Source organism: Erpetoichthys calabaricus, chromosome 1 (genome assembly GCF_900747795.2).
Source record: "Erpetoichthys calabaricus chromosome 1, fErpCal1.3, whole genome shotgun sequence".
Taxonomy (NCBI): domain Eukaryota; kingdom Metazoa; phylum Chordata; class Cladistia; order Polypteriformes; family Polypteridae; genus Erpetoichthys; species Erpetoichthys calabaricus.
In genome coordinates, this window is record NC_041394.2 from 72,574,319 (window position 1) to 72,594,929 (window position 20,611).

Genomic DNA, 20,611 nt, shown 5'->3' on the forward strand with positions numbered 1-20,611 from the left:
CAGCAACATCTGTTTAGCTTTAATTAAGTTAATTAAGTGATGAAGAACGACAAAGAATAAAATGACACGACAGTGAACCAAACAGACAAGCAAAAGTAATCCTAAATATAGATCAACTGAGCTGCAGACAAACGCAATGGTTCACAGGCATGCAAGACAAAGTCCAGGATACAGAATGCAAAAACGTCCCAGAGACAGAAATACACGGCGGCAATCAAAAAGATTGTTAAATAGTCAAAACTTTCCACCACATTAAAGCATTGCTTTTAAATCTTCAAACTGATGTTTATTTGAAAACCACTAATTAGCGAAGTTACATCAATGATGAGATCAATGTCAAGCTGGATTTGTTTTGTCTTGAAAATAAGTGTGTGTTGCCAAAATAGAAAAGTTAAGCTTGTTCTAGATGAGCCAACACAAGTAGTAACATGTAACTTCCAGAGAAACGGAAAGAAACAACTGTTTAGAAAACTTAAGAAGTATCAACAGCTTCTTAACTTTAATCTGGTTTGTTTTATTCATTTTACTTTAGGACCATAAGTCCATGTGTTTCACTAGTGATGTTTAATTTTGTCCATATCTCCCATCCATTTGTCCATTTTCTTATTTTAGTGTTTCCTAATTTGCATTTTAGGGAGCAGGAGCCTACATGAAATATAGATGTTTATAAAAACTGAGAGCAAATATAATGTGTTGCCCAGTGGTACAGTCCTGGGTTTGAATTCAGGCCCAGTCACCGTCTAAGATGGAGTTTTTACGTTCTCACTTTGTCCTCATTTATTATTCCCTGGTTCTTCTGGTTTTCATCTAACATTCCAAATAAGTGCAAGTTAGGTTGACGGGCAGCTTTAACTTAGCCCACCATGAGTGGTCATGAGTGTGTCCATGAGTGTGCCATGTGATGAACTGGCACTCTGTCAAGGATTTGTTCTCACCTTGTGCCTAATGCTATTATGATAGGACTGGCTCCTCGTGACACCAAACTGGACAAGCAGGCTGGAGGGACATTTGTGTGCTCACCGTTATTCAGACCTGAGAACACATTCATTAATTTTATCAGACCATTTGCATGATTATGTGCAAGACTAAAATTACTGCTTAATAATGTACATCAAATAAATTAAAACAATGTTTCACACAAATTTACCTCAACAAAATTACATAGTTCAAAATTGCAAAATATTTTAAATATACTGTACAATGCAATTGATTTAATATGTGGAAATAAATTAAAACATTTTAACCATATATTTTCTGCACAAAATACGCATTAAAGATTTATGAGCACCTTTAGTAAAGCTGAACAAAAAAAAAAAACAATAAACAACGAAAAAAAAATTAGTTTTCAGTGAATAACTCGTGAGTTGTACTTAAGAAAAAGAAAACTATATAAAAAGAAGCAAAACACTTCAGAAAATATGGTCATACAGCAAAATCACAAAATACAAATAACTAGTGACCTTCACTAGATTAGCTCTAATAAAATAATGTATTTTATACACTACCTAATATTATTAAGATAATTATGAAGAAATTCAAAAGTATCCAATTACCTTCCCTGACAGCTAGGGGTCTGTCTTTGTTTCCCACTCACAGTGAGTAAAATGATGGTGGAGGCGAGGTGGAGAACAGCAGTGTCTGGTTGCATCAAAGTGTCATGACATCATGGAGTATAAGAAATGACACATCAACATCAAAAGGCTATCTTATATATAAACGTCTATGCATGGAAGTGTGTGTGTCTTTCCAGCCCAGAAGTGAGAGGTGGACTAGGGGTAAGGGCTCCGCCTCTGAGGAAACAGAAAACTTGCTTAGCCGCTAATAACACAAGCGAGGCCAGCATGTCAGCAAAATGAAACTTCAGAAGAAAGACAGAGTCACTTAGCCTTTAACATTGGCAAAATGGTATCCCTTTTACTTTTCCTCTTGCCGCTAATGCACAAGCGATGTGAGCACGTCGGCAAAATGAATCCTCCTAGGAGAGAGATGCCCTGAGTAGTTCCTTTCAATTACCTGACATCTCTACATTTCAGGGGTTTTTTTCTGACGATTTCAATAGTTTCTAGGACCCTGGGCTTTTTACAGCACGGGCTTACACAGCTAGTATAGAATATATATAGAATAAGAAAGAACATATTGATAACAACAGACATGTCAGAAGTGTGCCAAATACCACACAACATCCGTAGGTCTCGAATCAGATGATGGACACATACAAAGAAAATAATCTCATTCAAACTATAAAATGTGGACATGTATCACTGAATTTTTGGAGTTGATTTCTTGCTACTGGCATTGGAGTCCTTAGTAAGATCAATGTCATCATTGACTCTAAGTATCAAGGTATCAAGTAACAAAGTATCAAGCCCACAACTTTGGTCACATAATGAAGTTACACTGTGGAAATGACCCTAAACACACTTTAGAATTAACAAAGATAATAGGCAGAAAGGAAAAGCTATGTTTCACAATGGCCATCTCAGCATTTGGCCTCAAACCAACTGAAAATCTATGACCTGAGTTGAAAAAGGCAGTCTGGTAATCTAGACTGGGGGGCTTGAAGGATATGGAAACAATCTGCTTACAGAACCCACTTCCTCTAAATGTGTTCTCCAACCCTCTTGAGTATTACAGAAAAAGACTTTGTGCTCTTACCCATGTAGAAGGCACAAAACAGAATTAATTTGGATGTTTAACAGAATGATATTCACTAGTTAAAAACCTTTGTTTTTAAATAGTTTTAATACAATAAAAGCTTGTATTGTTTTGCTGCTCTCAAATGAATGTTTTTCTCTTAGCTGACATGTTATGCCACACTTTTCTTTCAACCTCACTAAACAACATCTGAGTGTTCAGACTTTGCCACACAGACTGAGCTGATATGCAGGCTATTCCTTTATGAGACAGTTTTACTGGGTAGGTACAGTAAGTAACCAGGGGCCTCATGTATAACGCTGTGCGTAGAACTCACACTATAACATGACGTAAGCACAAAAGCGGGAATGTGCGTACGCACAGAAAAATCCAGATGCAGGAATCTGTGTGTACGCAAACTTCCACGTTCTTCCACTACATAAATCCCGATCAGCGTGAAAAGTAACGCACGTGCACGCGCCTGCTGTCCCGCCCCAACTCCTCCCAGAATTACACCTCTTTGAATATGCAAATCAATATAAATAGCCCTTAAGCTCAGCCTTCTGTGAAAAGACAATGGGAAAAGCACGGGGGAAAATATATGAATTTCAGCGAATACCAAGTGGATGCAAAGAAAAACGTGCTATTTGTTGGTTTAAACAGTGGTATAAACAACAAAAGGAAGTTGATTGAGTGACAGAGTGTCGGAGAAACTTGAAAGCTCAAGTTCACAAAGTCGCACAGTGCCCGAAATAAAAAAGAAGTCACACATCAAATTCGCCGTGAAAAGGCAAGCTGTAGCCCACCATCAGAGTGTCATATGAAAGCTTATTAGGGTACAGACAAAAAAAATACGCACACAGAGGGAAAAAAGCACGAAATGTCAACTTTAATCTCAAAATTTCCACTTTAATCACGTAGTTTATTTTGCCATTAAAGTAGAACATCATAAACTTCATCTTAAAATCATTTAATTTACTAATTTCTCAAATCCCATCGTAACTAAAGTAGCACGTTAAATGCTTTGTTCTGTATTTGATCTTCTATGTGCTCTGTGTGTGTGAATCACTACCTGCTTCTTAAACGGGCTTTCTCTTTCTCCGACAGGACACAGAATCCATTACATTTGTGATATTACAGCTCTCTGAATAATTAAAATAATGAGATGTATACGGGATATCTTTTTCATGATGATAGGAATGAAAGCATGTTAATAAACATAGGAACATGGTGGCACAGTGCTTGTTCATGTCTCACGCAAGATGCTTGCTGCGCCATGCACAACCTTCAATGAAATAATTTATCGCAGCAGTACTGTCTCTTTCAAATATACTAATCTCCGATTCTTGTCCTTACTTTTCTTTCTCCAAATACCCAATCGCCACACAATCAGCTCTGTAATAGATGTTAAGCCATCTGTAAGCTTGGAACGACGTTTCTTCAAAATGTTTAAGGAACATTGAAATATCTTCGTAGTACGTGTTTAATTATTCTATCTATCTCTCCTACCACTGTCGTGCCAGCACCAGCAAGAATAAAGCACAAGGTATAGAATAATCCGTGAACTAGCCAGCGCTGCGGCACCGTGTCCTCACATGTTTGATTATTAACAATATAGATTATTTAAATGAAGTTAAAGTTTTATCTGTTTAATATAATCTGTATAATATAATCAATATATTTTGCTGCATTTCATCTTAAAAATGATACCGTTATCATATGTAATAAAGTGGCGCAGGTTGTGCAATATTATAACTGTAATGCAAGTTTACAGTGAGGTGATTGTACTTATAAGTACTAACAGTTCTACAAGGAGCACTTGATTGAGTGCGTTTGAAGTTCTTGGGATGAAACTGTTTCTGAACAGCGAGGTCCGTACAGGAAAGGCTCTGAAGCATTTTGCCAGGGCTGAAGCAGAGTGTGCTTGATGCTGTATACAGATAATTCTCTTTCCGATCAGCTGCTGCTGTGATTCCAAACTCAGATACAGTAATATAAATACTACAAGTGGTGCAGTGAGAGTAATATGGAAAAAGATGATCCGCTGTGGCAACCCTTAATGGGAGCAGCTGAAAGAAGAAAAAGAAGGTGCAATGAGAGTAACAACGCTAAAGCAGTTATGGTATTTGGAATACTATGGCTATTCCCTGGACCATTATATTGCTACAGGTTAATTACAATCAGATGCATTACACTAATAAACAATATACAGTTAGTTTCAGTGTATTTATAAAGCCGCATAAGGAATGTGGATCTAAGTCTGCAGAACCGAGCAGAGAACTTGCGTACGCCAGGTTATGAGGTACAGTGGAAATGTGCGTGGCTTTATGGCAAGTTTAGGTTTTATACATCGCAATTTGAGCATGGAAACATTCGTACGCAACATTTCTGTGCATACGCACCGTTTATACATGAGGCCCCAGGTCTGGCAGCTCTGTATCAATTGGACACTACACACATCAGTTGTGGCCACTAGAAGGTGCTGCTGAGCCAAACTCAAAAGTTGCCTGCAACACAAAAATTAGTAAACAGCAAATCTATTCCTTTACACAAGTGTTTTACTGGATTAGCTAAGTATACATATCTAAACGCTCTGCATCGTCAGGTACTGCATACTTCTCTGTGCTAGATTACTGCTGTTTGGTGTGCATTATTCATATTGCTTCTTGCATCATAACTCAATTTATGTATTCATGCAGAGTGTGTTCTGTAGAAGAGAATACATTATATGTGTGTGTACTGAAGTGAATGCCAATGTGAAAAAATTCTTTTGCCTTAAATTGACTTGGCTGCTGCTGCCAATGAATGCAGCTCACAACAGTCAGTCAGTATTCAGTAGTAATGACACCACAACAAAGAATCCCATAAGCATTGAAACATTTCCATTTTCCAAAGTAATACCTCCACTTTTTCAGGTGCACATCCCGCTGTCCTGGGTAATTCTTTTTAATTAGCTCTACACTTTATGACTCTAGTTAGTTAGTTAGTTAGTAGTTTATTTATATAGCGCCCTTCACAGACAAAAGGTCACAGAGCACTGAACAGCAAATACAGTACAAATACAACAGTTAAAACAAAACCAATAAAAATAATAAATAAACAAACAAGAACAATTCAGCACTAATTAAAAGCCTGTTTAAAAGAAATGTTTTCAGTTGTTTCTTAAAAGAATCAATAGACTCAGCTGCATGCAGACTATAAGGCAGGCTATTCCATAGGCCCATAGGTCTTTAGCCGAGTGTGTGGGACAACTAGAAGGCCCTGTTGCCCAGATCTAACAGTCCGGCAAGCTGTATAGCATTGGGGCAGGCTGGTTAGGTACTCAGGAGCTTGTCCATGCAAAACTCTGAAAGTAAGTACCTAAGCTTTAAAATGAATTCTATAAAACACAGGGAGCCAGTGCAGTGTGTGCAGAATGGGAGTGATATGATCACTCCGGCTAGCGCGAGTCAAGAGCCTGGCAGCTGCATTTTGGACTAACTGAAGACGTGAAAGAGAGGACTTGTTCAAACCCGTAAAGAGATCATTACAGTAATCAAGTCGTGAGGAAATGAAAGAATGAATAAGCATTTCCAATTCTGACTTTGAAACAGCATTTCTTAGTTCAGAAAGTTTAGAAACAAAGCCCTTTATGGGCTTGGCTAGTTTCATGTAACAGTAGTGTGGCGATGGCTTACATCCTCAGCAGCACCACACAGCACTCAATTTTAGCACTCTTTGTCTTACATGCTCGATTGATATCTGAGTCTCATGTGGTTGATATTACTGAGTGTGGCTGTAGAATGCTGCAAACACAGTTGATTCCTGCTATATACTATATGTGATCTTACCAGGGCAGGCTCCAACTGCTCATGACTATAGGGTCAAAAAAGCAGGTTTGGAATTTAACTATATCAGTGGATTTTTCATTAGTGAGATGTATTTTTAAAAAAGGAACTGTGTTTTGTATTTTAAATATACAATACAAGGCTGGGGTCAGGGATGTCCTTCTCAGCACCTGAAGCCACCCTTCTAGATGTCATCTTATCCTCCCCTGCTTCTATTTAAAGATTGTCTGGGTACCACTGTCCATGAAATAAGCACACTGTAACATGTCCCCATGTTGCTGTATCTCTTCCTACACGATCTGTCACACCTCGCAGCCCTTCACCTAACTCTTTAACCCTGAACTAATTAGTTTTGAGGAATTCTTTACCACTCTGGCAGTGTCAGCCTGTCTCATCTGGTCTTTAACTATGGCAGCCTGACTGGTAGAACTTTAATATGTACTGACACTGTCTGAATTACATCTTACTGAATTAGAATTTATTTTACTTATTGGTTCTCACAGAGAAGCACACCTTCACAAGGTGATTTACAAAGAAAATAATCCAAAAGATCAAGATGGCATGTAGTGCATGATACACTTCAAGGTAACATAGTTTGAAGCGTCTACAAAAGTAAAGGTGAAGTGATGGAAGAAGAAGGGTAACAGGTACAAAAGAACTGATTAGAAAATAGACAATTAAAATGTAAGAGAGAGATAAATGGTGTGTTTTACAGGAGGTTTGAATATGAATGTCCCAAACCAACATCCAGATAAATCTGTGGGAATCAGGTGATCTCAGGTGTTTACTAGGCTAGAATGAGGCAAGTCCGTAAATGCTTTAAAAACAGAAACCCCTGGTCATTTCAGTTGACACCCAGCAGCACGAAATCTTCAAGTCACTTTTAAAATAAGAACGTCTGTCAATTTTACAGCTTATGGACAGTTGAGTCGGGCAGGCCATCCATAGTAGTGAGGTGTGAGGACACCCATAAAGCTCTGGGTGACATGATTAATCAGTTTCAGGCCACTATCCCATTTTATCATTGTGCTTTTTATTCTAACAGTTTACTCTTTGTGTCTTTAAGTTAAGCCTGAGATTTATTCTCACAGACATCAGGCCAATGATGTACTTTTAGAGGGCAAATCCTTAAAATTTATAATGTCTGAATTCATCAGTGCAGGGATACACACCACCATCTAGTGGATTCTTGAAGAAATGCAGAGTTTACTAAGTAACCTCAGCACCTTATGTTAAAAAAGAAGAACTTCAGTGGGTATAAGAAGCAAACCAGAAAAATCAAAGGGATACCATTGTTTTCGATTAAATGGTTAGTCTGAAAATGGATTTTACCATTGTCAGGCTTATTTTTATATTTTTGATTTCAAAAAGCTAACTCATATAAGACTAAATGGTCAATGACAAAAGAATCTTAGGAAATGTTTACTGGAAGAACGTAGTACTAGGGTGTTGTACCGTGTTAGCCATTATGAATGTAGAGAAAAGCCAATCAAAATGACACCTTTTATTGGCTAACTAAAAAGATTACAATATGCAAGCTTTCGAGGCAACTCAGGCCCCTTCTTCAGGCAAGATGTAATCACCAGGAAGAACATGAAATAAACGTACGCAGCATTAAATTGCATAGATTACGTACCTCCAATTCTCTCTTTTAAATAGATACACTATATTGTGTTTGTCTTCTCACCTATCCACATGTCCATGTCTTTTTCTTTTCTTTGTACTTTCAGAGCACAGTACAGCAACTGTCAGCAATGTAGTTCTTTGTTGAAATTTTGAGAATCCTGTGGCCATCATGTTTTCTTGAATGGGTAGAACTGTCTGCCAGGGCCATGTATACATATAGCCTGAGCACCTATGTCATGGCGTGTCAATCAAACTGAGCATGCTCAAACAGTTTGAGAACACATACGACTGGTGAAACGGTCATGCAGTGTGAGTAGTCATTTGACTGTGGTTTCTAAAAATCGCTAAATGTAGGCCCAATGTTACAGAGGAGAGATGAGACAGTTTTAAAAATCCCAGGCATGCTTGACCCTAAGGAGGACAGCTCTTCAGAGAGACAACACTAGGGATTGGTGGGACCCTGCCACCTGGATGATGCCTTGAAGGTCTGAGTAGGTTGTGGACCATGGCTGGAGGGACCTCAAAGACCACAAGTTCAAGTTCAAGTTCAAGCACTTTATTGTCATTGTGTAACATAATGAAATTACTTTTTGTGACAGCCCCAAGGTGCATTTAAAGAAATGTCAAATAATTCCAAATATGTCGTATACAGTGTTAAGTGATCAAGAGGATGATATGACTGGGGAGTGAACCGCATCAAGGATTGCCCTTGATTCCACTGGTGGTTGAAGTTTGGCCTGAGGTGGGCTTAACCTTGCCAATGCACCAACATTGAAGTCAGCAGCTGAGCTGGGAAAAAAGCTAATGAGCAAATAGGCAGGAGGCCAAAGGTAAGAGGAAATGGAAATATGGGTGATGTTGGAAGGTCCAGTGGTGTGACTAGGATGTCATCTTGGAGTTGGCATTTCGATATTTAGGGAGGGCAACTAAATACAACAATAAGCTAAAACTTTATTTTGACTGATTTTACGTTGGGGTGGGCAGATGACATGTTAGAGGAGATGGCAGCACTACCCATCTATAACCATGTCCTGGGGAGGTGAGAAACTGACAGAAGGGTCTATTTAAACTACGTATTTAGGCAGGCCTAGTGGGATTGCAGAGACTTTTGTTTTTGTTTTTAAACATTTAAACTGTTTGGGCACTTTTTTAAATTTGAGAAACAAGTAGGTACTTGCCAAAGACACCTTCAACTGGACTAAAAGGCTAAACAAAGTAGGCGGCGGAGAAATCTTTGTGATTTCTTAGTGATTTCACTTAGTGATCTTAGTGAAGAGAAAAATTTAAAAAGTCAAAAATCTTTTGCACATTTTCTCTTTATTGTATGTTGTAAAACAAACATTTTCAGGTATCCATGAATTATAGGATTCTTTAATATATAAAAGACAAAAAGTACTTGAATTAATTTGATGTTAAATAGTCAGCAAAAGTACTTTTTAAAAAAAATATCAGTTGATGATGCAGTCTCAAATGGCACAAACATAAGCCAATTCAGTAGAGCATGATAAGTCATTCCAAACTCCAGCACCTGAAAGGAAAATGGATACAAGTTACAAATTTACACCCATCCATCAATCCTATTTTAACCTGCTTTATCCTGACCAGGGTTGTGGGGGGCTGAAGTCCAACCCAGTAATCACAGAGTGCAAGGCAGGAACAGTCCATTACAGGGTGAACACACCATTGGGCCAGTTTAGCATCACCAATCCACCTAACATGCATGTCTTTGGTCTGTGGGAGGAAACCCACACAGACATGAGGAGAACATGCAGACTCCTCACAGGGAGGACCTGGGACGTGAATCCTGGTGTCTTTCCTGCGAGGCAGCAACTCTTTCATTATGCCACGTCAACAAATTTATTTCTTTTCTGTAAAAGACTTGAATAAAAATTTTGCAATGTTGGACAAGCTATGTGTCTTTGACAATCATCACTTCTAAGTTTAAAGACTGTAAAATCAACTGCTTTTTCACATACTCATGTCCATCAGTCCGCCAGTCTCTACATTTTTTGCCTTGTATTGCAGCTGGCTACAGACAGACCAGTGGAGACGGAGAAAGCTGTATTTTGTTGTACAGCTGATGGAGTTTAAACTAACCTCATTCTTGAGGTATGGGCTGAAAAATGGAGTGTCTGTATTTAGTAAGCAAACAGTTCTAACTGGCACAAAAATATGAGTGATGCACATTTGATCCTGCTCTTAAGAGTACAAGTAATAGCATTTTATCAATTCTTCAGATTAGGAAACTACTCCTGATTTCACCAGATCATGAGATACCCTAATTTGCTAGGAGCTTCCAAAAGATGGCTTTCAGGTAAAGATTGGCACACACATCCTGGGTAAGGCAGAATGTTTTGGAAACACTAGATAACAATGAATTTGTGAAAGATGTTGATCTGGCAGAGACAGAATAATATTTATAACAAATCTTGTAAGCCATGTGATTGCTCCATCTATGCAAAGTTGCCAGCCGGAATTTAAGTGTTTGCAACATTACATTTTGTGGCCAAAAGGAAAATGAAGCTTTGCAATAGTAATGATTGGAGTATGTCAAAACCAGCCATTTTTATTTTAATTTTGCATGCCCTTATAAAGTTTGAGGTAATATTCAAATGTATATATTTCCCCACATCTCCATGTGAGGTAATGTTAAAGCAATTCATGCAAATCACTGCTTTACTGGAGTTGTTAGTATAATTGATGGCACACACAAAAAGATCATTGCCCTAAGCGTGGATGGGCATGCATATGTGAATTGCAAATGATATCACAGTATCAAAACACAAGTGGTCATTGATGGAAAATGTTTTAATCTTGATGTTGTTGTGAAGTGACACTGTTCAGTACATGACTCACACATAGAGTACTCCATGACAGTGGCATAAACCTTCAATTTGAACATAATCATGCCCTTCATGGATGTCAACTTCTTGGATATAAAGGATACCATCAGAAGATATGGCTGAAGACCCATTTTTCAAACCCATCAGCCAGTGCTCAGCTTTCTACTTTGAATATTACTATTATTATTTTTATCTTTGTGGTGAAGCCTTAGTGTTAGTATTAGAAAACTACAAACTGTCATCATGATTTCCAAGGAAATTAAAAAACACCTTCATGAGTGCCATTTTGTGGCTTGGGTGCTGTAAAATTCTGCTGTCTTTCATTCTCAAATGTGAACTCCAACCCCTCAACCCCCGACTTTTCATGCCCGACTCTGAGGTAGGATAAATTCTTATTCTAGTCAGACTTTTATTGCAATTAGTATTTCTAAGATACTTGATAAATATGGGCACTGATCAGATTTCCCTTACTACTGGTACATCACAAAGTTAATTTCTTTGTGTTTCGTTATTTAGTAGCATGTTGGCTTCCAATTGATGCTGTGATTCCAGGTGTCACTAGGGGGCATGTCCTGTGTGGTGTCACAAGCAGTGGTCATGTGAATTTGCTGGTAACCTGAAAGGAGCAGCTGGGTTCTCTGTAATTGTCTTCTCTTTATTTCATCAAGGAAATATCTTTTAGGACCTTAGAGACTTCTAAACACTTGAAAACCATTTCCACAATTAAAAAAATAATTTAAGTAGTATGAAGTGTCAAGTTTTTTTCTTAATAGATATAAAATATTAACACATTTTGGCATTTAGGGATTTGCATATAACAGAAATAATAAATTACCATATACTGTTGGAGTAAACTGCAGTGCATAATGTTTAAAACATGCAAAATTGAAATGATATATTGAATATGTTGCTGTTGACAAGCATGTGCAAGTAAGAATTTCACCGTACTAAATTGGGACCTTATAAATTTGTCCCTAATAATACAAATATTAGAGACCCAAATATTAGAATAATATAATCTCACAGAATCTTTCAACTTCCCACCTCTACAATTATAAAATATGTAGGTGCATTCGTTTTCTTTATGATTTTCATGTGTTTATACACTTTTGGAAAAATATGACATATCCATCTCCCTCTTTCTTGTTAAAAGTAAAAAACTCCAATGCTATTTTATTGGCAAGATGAAGCTGTCTATAGACAAGTAACATTGCACATTAGAACTGAAAGTTTTTGTGCTGCAAAAATAACTGTCACACAGTCATAAGGCTGCACTTTTTCTTCTTCTTCTTTTGGCTGCTCCTGTTAGGGATCACCACAGCGGTTCATCTTTTTCCATATTTTCCTGTCCTCTGCATCTTGCTTTGTTACACTCACCATCGGCATGTCCTCTTTTACCACATCCATAACCCTCCTCTTAGGCCTTCCTCTTTTCCTCTTGCCTGGCTCTTCATCTTTAACATCTTTCCCCCAATATACTCAGCATCTCTCCTCTGTACATGTCCAAACCAACGCAATCTTTCCTCTCTGACTTACTCTCTGACCAACCCTTGTTATATAGCTGGTCTCACTACCATCTTGTAAACCTTCCCTTTCATTCTTGCTGGTGCCCATCTGTTACAAATCACTCCTGACATTCTTCTCCACCCACTCCACCTTATCTGTCCTCTCTTCTTCACCTCTCTTCCATACTCCCCGCTATTCTGTACTGTTGATCCCAAGTATTTAAACTCCTCCACCTTACCAACTCTACTACCTGTATCCTCACCATTCCTCTCACCTCCCTCACATTCACAAACATCTATTTTGTTCCTACTGACCTTCATTCCTCTCCTCTCTAGAGCATATCTCCACCTCTCAAGGGTCTCCTCAACCTGCTCCCTACTCTAGCTACAGATCACAATGTTAATCACAAATATCAAAGTCTGTGGGGAATCCTGTGTAATCTCATATCTCAACCTGTGCATCACCATTGCAAATAAGAAAGGGTTCAGACCCAATCCCTGATGTAATCCCACCTCCACCTTGCATGCATCCACCACTCCAACTGCAGACCTCACTACTGTCACACTTCCCTTGTGCATATCTTTTACCACTGTTACATACTGCTGTGCCACTCCCGACTTTTATTATTATTTTATACTATTATTTTAATATTATCACAAGATTAAAATATCTATATGACCTTTGCTTTATAATTTGTAAAAAAGGAAAGCCTTTTCAATCTAAACTGCTTTTGATTGCTCTCTGTAAGTCGCACTTCGAGCAAAACAGCCTTCACCATTTCACAGAAAGCCATTTCACAGAAAGGTAAGCTGACAGCCTCTGTGTGCTCATGGCTCAGTGTATATATATATGTATATATATATACAGAGAGTGTCCTGCGGTGGGTTGGCACCCTGCCCAGGATTGGTTCCTGCCTTGTGCCCTGTGTTGGCTGGGATTGGCTCCAGCAGACCCCCGTGACCCTGTGTTCGGATTCAGCGGGTTGGTAAATGGATGGATGGATGGATATAGAGAGAGAGAGAGCAGGCATGTTCCTGTAGCTTGAATCTGGCAGAACCTGAGCATGCCTACCCCCCTGCTGTGGGCTTTTTCACTGAGAAAGCAGACTCTCATTTTGTGGTTTTTAACTTTTGAAGGTAAAGGATTTTAGGTATTGCATGTAAAGCACGAGATAACTAGTTCGATATAAGCCTTTTAAAAATCACACTGAGGTAAATAGTATACAGCAATTCCCTTTTAAATCACGTTTGATACGTATAAAAATCTATCTATCTAAAACAAACCCTTTTCTATCAAATACACCACATTTTAAATAATCAAGTACATTTATGTATGTATTTTCAGCTGAGCTAAGGATCCACATTGCGGAAGCATTTCGCTTAACTTTCTAAAGGTGAGAGCTGTACCCAGACACACAGAGTGAACGGGCACACTTGAATAAAAAGCTTCCAGAAGTGGGGATTGAACCCACGCTGGCATTTGCCCATTGGAGCTTAAGTCCAACACCTTAACCACTCGGCCATTCTGATGGTAGAAAAAGTCATTTTAATAAATCCTCGCCACTCCATGAAAACTGTGATCATTCTTTCAGTTCCTTCCAAAACAGGTGGAGATTCATCTTCTATTCCAAACGAGGGAGGCCAGAAGGGGCGACTCTCACAGCACACAGCTGTGTGCCCTAATCAAACATTATGTGAAATACTCTATGTAAGATTAGCTTTTCTTTTGCTGATATGTGTAATTGGGCAGCTGACACAAGAAACAGGTTCACACATACAGGCCTTTAACATAAGTTCATATCTTCCTGTTGTAAATGTAAAGCGGTCTTAAAACGGGTCAAAGGGCACACATTTGCTAAAAGAAATCACTCTCCTTATTATAAAGTCTGCTATAAAAAAATACCGCTCTTTTTGGTATATATAAATGAGCGTTCAGACTGGTCCATTACACAGCTTGCCGATAATACTGAAAGATGACTCCGAATATCGCCGAAAGACAAAATGGTGCGTCTTCACTATCTTATTAGAAAAATGTTTTCTTTCTTTCTTTCTTTCTTTCTTTCTTTCTTATCTATCTATCTATCTATCTATCTATCTATCTATCTATCTATCTATGCGTATGATGATTAATGTACAAATACAATGTTTATATTACTGAAGCAAGCAATATTAGTTTTTTCTGTTACCGAAACAGACATTCCAATCAATTAGTTTTTGTCTCGACCAGGCTGTCTGTTTTTATTTACGTCTTTATACTTTAAAAAGTTTTTATCCATACATTTTTCTGACCGTATTCTGAGAAGAAAAGCGAATTCCCTGTCACTGTTGTGCCGGCTTCTTTATCCGCTTTTTTCACAAAGGTAAGGTATCTTTGCAAGATGGTCGTATAAAGTTTTACTTTTGCATCTGCGCTCAAGTCACTGCTTTCAAGTATGAATTTCATTTGTTTATCCAGTTCAATTTCTGTAGTGCTTAAAAGGTTGCTGGAAGCCGGGGCTTCCTGTTGCAATTGAGCCATTTGTTGTTGAGGTACCAGGGAGATCTTGCGCGTGTCTTCCATATTTATACTCTCGAACCTATTAAACTAGTAATGAAAGGAATGGCCGTGCTTAATAGAGCTCAGAGAAACCCTCCTTTTTGATTTAAAAGGATTTATTTCTTTATAACTGTAATTTTTTTTATCGCCGAGTTTTTTAACAGCGCAACGATGCTTCTTCAGCAGAGGGTTCAATGCGTGTGTTACTGTGGTATGTTTTAAGCTACTTCACCAGGCACAGAGTATTTAATATATTAACACGGTACTAGTCAGGGTCTATTGAGTATCAGGATTTCACTTTCTTTTTTAAAATCTGGTACCTCCTTTTTTCCATCTTGTGCATTGTTCAGTAAACCTTATTTTTTGGTGGATCAGAACATTTTGCTTACACTCCACTTATTATTCTCTTTAGGTTTTCAACTGTTATCTCTACATTTGTAAGTTTCAGCAGTCCTTTGAAGATGTTTCTGTGACAGTAGTAAGTAGTAACTCTATCATATTGTGCAAAAATCCAGACTACTCACTTTTAAAAGCTCTGCTCTGAATTTACCAATTCATCCAATATGTTAGCTTTGCTTCCATCTCACCACTGCAATTGGGCCTTCCTCTTTGTAGATTTATGTTGTATGGGGTTTATTTGTAAAACACTTTATGGCACTTCCAGTTAAATTAGATTTACTTGGTTATTCAGCTGTCCTTCAGTGTTTTTTATTTTTGTTATAAATTGTATTTAGTCTCTCTCTTTATTTACTAAACATTTTATATGTTGAATAGAAAACAGTCATCTTGTTCAGGCTTTAATTTAAAACAGCATTTTCATCAACATGCTATAACCACTTTGGTACTTAGAAATTCTGTTAATGCTTGGTAATAGCATTCTATTTTACATCAGTTATGATACCATGAAAAATAAGAATGGTTATACTAAGTTATATGAGCATATACACTACAGGTCTTATGATTAGGCTTATTTTGGACATGTTAGGCAAATCAGGAAGGAAAATGTTTTAGTGAACAGTTACATAATATCTATTATATGTGTTAGCACAGTGATTAAAAGTTTACTAAAAACTGTGTGGATTATTCTTTCTTTTAGGTAGTCCATGCTACATATGGCAACTATCATTGAAAACTGCTTTGCCCTTGTTTGTGAAAAGTCACCCTTTGTTTTAGTAGCATTCAGGGTGAAGGGGGATGTAAGTTTGAGCTGTGATTCCAACAATCAAGAAGTGTCTGCATTCTTCAATACAAGTCAAAGGACCCATTTTAAATATTTATGATGTAAAAAATAAATCCAACATACAGTAAGTGACATAACCATAACTGTGGAGTAGAGCCTTTGAAAATCAACATGCATGTAATATCACGAATTCTCAAGACAGGACAAAAGCAATGATTTAATGCTTTTCTGAAATTATTTTCTCCTTCATATTATGTTGCACTTCTTTTTATATTCTTAAGTTTTTATATTTTTATACTGCATGAATATATTGTCAGTTACTCTATACTGTTTTAAAACATTTACAGTATAATCTAAACTGAACAGAAAGATTTCCAATTATAAAATACTTACTCTGAATTGATTCTGTGACAGAGCTGGGAACTGAAGTGGTAAGTTATGATGCAAAAATACAAGCTAAATGTAAAGACATCAATTCAATGAAAGTCTGTAACAAGAAGAGATCCCTACAATTTTCAGATTCAGAAGCTACCAGGTGTTCAGTCGAGCTTCAAGCTTGGAATGAAAAAAAAGTTTTCAAAAACAGCCCAAAAGGCAAAGGTTGTAGCTGTCAAGTGGAAAAATTTATTTATTCGGGTTTATGAAATGTACTTCTGCATAACAAAAGCATAATGTATCAGGAGTATGGTAATTGTTAATACAGTAGTTAATACAGAAAAGAGAAAACAGAACACATGCAGCACTTGTCCTATCTCTTCTGAAAAACAATAGGTGAATTTTGAACATAATGTACTGTGACTGGTTAACACTGTCCTTTAAAGAATAAATATAACATAATCTTTTTCACTCTCCATTACAATATCTATAGTACCCCGTAGGAAGTTAGAGAATTATGCGGAGACCATTTAGTTTGTCAGACTCATGTGGGTAGCGAACAGGTACATATTCTAAAATATCTTATCCAGATGAGTCGTCTTTTTTTAGTTAGCATGTTGGCACTGTTCGTTTTCAATATATGTTGTATATTTCCCAATTACCTTTATTTCTTTATTTTTTTCATTTTGGCACAAATGTCAAATGCCATTACAATCAAGACTACCGGTCTAGTTAATATTCCTAACTCCAATATTTAATGTTCTTCCTGAATCAGGAGGAACACAAAACCAACTTTTAGTGCCAGACAAGGTCATAACAATAGCAAGCTAATGTTAATTAGCATAATACTAGCAGATGTTAAATAATGGTTTCCCTAACTCTTTGCAACCCCATGAAACTGGCTAAACAGAGGACAGTTTAGCTCAGGGGTGCCCAATACATTGAATCGACCGGTAGATCGGAAAGGTAGTGCAGGTAGATAGCGCTGCATTCAAAAAACTTTTTTTTTAAATGTTACTCTTTCATATCTACTCCCTATGGTATTTGCCACTTGATTGATATACAGGGCGGCCAGTCTGAGATCTCTTTTCTTCTAACACACTGGTCATCCCGCATGCACGATCAAACGCGCGAGCTACTGCAAAACTCCGGCTAGTGATCTAGTTAGCCTTCCAATTTATATCGACTAAAGAAGGGATTTAAAAAAAAATGTGTTGTTTTGGGGGGGTTATGGGCTGGATATGGAATTGGAAGAGGATTTTTTTTTCTCACAAAGTCACAATCAAAGTGCGTTTTTCTGCTCTGTCAATCTATCATTGTTATTCCAAAGAAGGAAAATGTGGAAAGACACTTTCGAACTGTTCATAAAAACTACGAAACTGACTTCCTTCCGAAAAGTGATCTGAGAAATGAAAGGAGAGGGAACTAAAATCGCAGTTAATCGAACAGCCTTCATTTTTCACTCGGCTGAATTCAAAAGCAAAGGCAGACACACCGAAGCATCTTTCCGAGTGAGTCACTTGATCATTAAGCATAAGAAGTCCTTCCAAGATGGAGAGATGATAAAAGAGGCCTTTGTTGAGGCAGATGGCTAGGGAGAAATTCCTGCTGAGATTTCGAGACCCCTGGCCAGAGAAAAAGGAGTTTCTCCTTGTCATTAAACATGCAGAATACAAGCAACTTAATGACGATCAAATGGCTGCTAGATTTGGTATTTTTTTTCCTATCTGACCAACATGTTGAATGAGCTTAATTTACAGCTGCAAGGAAAAGACAAAACCATGGTCAATATGATTAGCTCAGTTAATGCTTTCAAACGAAAAATGCAACATCTGTCCTCAAAGCTGCAGCGCCTTGATTTGGGGAACATCCAAAACCTCGCGTCAGAGCTGGAGACACAATGGAAGGCGTGTGCGCAACTTGACAGCATACGCTACACAGAGCAGATCGAAAATTGTCTGTCAGACTTTGACAGACGGTTTCAAGACTCGGCTTTACTTGAGCCAATCGCTACATTTAAGTGCTATCCATTTAGGGAAGATGTTGAGGGTGATTCACCCGCATCAAAAATTGCAACACTGTTTCACCTAAAACTCCTCTACAGTGGAGGATGAGATTTTGACACTACAGGATGACATTCAGCTGAAGTCCAGGACTCATGGACAGTTTTGGAACTTACTCACAGAGGAAAAGTACCCAAACATGAGGAAATGTGCTACCTCCTTGACTGCATTATTCGGCTGTACTTATTTATGCGAGTCAGCCTTTTCCCACATGAAGATTATTAAATCCAAATACTGTAGAGACCATAAATGTATTGAATTGATATTGCGGCATAAGGGTTATTCAGTTATGCAAGGTACGAAAATATATATTTTATGTATAAAGTATACTCATTACATCCATCCATTTTCCAACCCGCTGAATCCGAACACAGGGTCACGGGGGTCTGCCGGAGCCAATCCCAGCCAACACAGGGCACAAGGCAGGAACCAATCCTGGGCAGGGTGCCAACCCACCGCAGGACACACACAAACACACCCACACACCAAGCACACACCAGGGTCAATTTAGAATCGCCAATCCACCTAACCTGCATGTCTTTGGACTGTGGGAGGAAACCCACGCAGACACGGGGAGAACATGCAAACTCCACGCAGGGAGGACCCGGGAAGCAAACCCAGGTCCCCAGGTCTCCCAACTGCGAGGCAGCAGCGCTACCCACTGCGCCACCGTGCCACCCTACTCATTATATATATATATATATATATATATATATATATATATATATATATATATATATATATATATATATATATATATATATATATATATATATATATATATATATATAGTGACAGTTTAAAGGGTCCCTGTGCCCCCTTGAACCCTCAGACCAGATGTCAGACACCAGATAAAAGCCAAAATGAATATTTATTATAATAATAAGTGCACAAAGCACCCTCCACTCCACTATACTCCAATAAATCAATAATCAAATAAACAATCAATACAATCCTCCACTCCCAGACGCATTGCCACCCTTCCACCAGGCTCAGCTCAACGTCTGGGATTTCCCACAATCCTTTTATAGTCCTTGACCCGGAAGTGGTTCTGTCCCTCAGTCCATGTGACTTTCTATCACTTCCGGGTCAGGTAAAAACTTCTCCTTTTCTTCAGCCTGGAAGTATATCATTTCTTCCGTTCCCGTGACTTGGAAATACTTCCAGGCTATACGGAAAGCATAAATCCCTGGGCCTCCCTGCAGCTACTCCTGGCGGCCCCCATGGTATTCAGCAGGGCTGTGCATTAAAACTCCAAGGTCCATGAGGCCCTGCTGGAATTCGGGGCACCTTGATGTTGCAGGGAGGGCTACATTTGGCGTCATGGGGGTATTGGCCGGACTGTATGGCCGGCAATCCCTCATAATATATATATATATATATATATATATATATATATATATATATATATATATATATATATATATATACATATATATATATATATTGTGGCACCCGGACGGGGCTCAGGCCCGGCCGGGACGCTCAGGAAGACAGGAGGAGGGCTCATTCCTCCTCCTGACCGCGAGGGGGGCATCCGCCCTGGTTGTACTGGGGGCCACGGGTACAGGGCTTGGAAGCCCAACCCTGTAGGGGCCCGTGGTCACCGCCAGGGGGCGTCCCCCTGTCTGAAGGACCCTGGACCCCAGTACTTCCGCCACACCAGGAAGTGCTGGGGGGAAGAAGAGAGGGAACACCCGGAGTGCTTCTGGGACTACAGCCGGCACTTCCGCCACACTGGGGCGTGTCCGCGGGATTGCCAGTACACACCTGGAACACATCCGGGTACGGATAAAAGGGGCCACCTCCCTTCATTCCAGGCTGGAGTCGGGTGGAAGCAGGACAAGGTGCAAGAAAGAGAGAAGGAGGCGGTTCGAAGAGGCAGAGTGGTTGGCCTGGACTTTAGGGAAGATTGGGGTTTGTGGCACAATAATTGTAAATATTAGTTGTGTAAATAAACGTGTGGTGGTGATTAAAACATGTCTGCCTGTCTGTGTCCGGGTCAAGTTCCACAATATATAT

At 38.7% G+C, this 20,611-nt stretch overlaps 1 protein-coding gene and 1 non-coding gene across 2 annotated transcripts in view; both read right to left on the reverse strand.

The window, feature by feature from the left end:
- LOC114645807 (alpha-N-acetylgalactosamine-specific lectin-like) overlaps nt 1-20,611 on the reverse strand; it is a 66,769-nt gene that overhangs the window by 32,867 nt on the left and 13,291 nt on the right. The gene's annotated exons all lie outside the window — the stretch shown is intronic.
- On the reverse strand, nt 13,883-13,965 carry trnal-uaa (transfer RNA leucine (anticodon UAA)). The gene has a single exon. It is a non-coding gene; the product is annotated as a tRNA-Leu (tRNA).